A 687-nucleotide genomic window follows, 5' to 3' on the forward strand; every position below is an offset into this window, starting at 1 on the left:
CTTTACAAACATGTTTTCTTCTATGTAGGTTCTCTGCACCATTTAGGAACCTGGTTGTCACCTGAGGACTTTGCTTTCCAGTAGCAGAGCCATGAGGGGGCTTCCTGCATGTTCCTCGTGGTGGCGGAGCATTCATACTCCATCTTCCCTCAAACCCTCAAGGTCATCAGATTGTACCAGTCTTGCCTCTCTCCAATACTGTCAACTGGCACAGGGTCCTTCTTCCTTCTTGCATCTTAATGTTAATACCCAGCACTCTGTCATTCTCTCCACAACTACTCTCAACATGTATAGATCTTAAACATTTTAAGTGTAAACACATGCTAGTTAAGCACTATATCATGTGCTTTAGAATTAGTAACCCCAACAGTTGTCATAATAACCTTCTTTGAAGGGAATGTTATTATCCCCATTTCACAGCTGAAAAATCGAGTCCTCGGTCAGTTACAAAGTTGGAGAGAGACTGGATTCAACCCTAGGCAACTGGATCCAGAGTCCATGCCTTTTTAAAAACATACTTTTATTTATCTATTTATTTTAGGCTCTGCTGGGTCTTCCCTGCTGTGTGGGCTTCTCTCTAGTTGTAGCAAGCGGGGCTACTCTCCTGTGGTTCGAGGGCCTCTCGTTGCGGTGTGTCTTCTGTTGTTAAGGAACATGGGCTTTAGATTCGGGAGCCTCAGTAGTTGC

This window comes from Bison bison, unplaced genomic scaffold (assembly GCF_000754665.1).
Source record: "Bison bison bison isolate TAMUID 2011002044 unplaced genomic scaffold, Bison_UMD1.0 scf7180017864198, whole genome shotgun sequence".
NCBI lineage: Eukaryota > Metazoa > Chordata > Mammalia > Artiodactyla > Bovidae > Bison > Bison bison.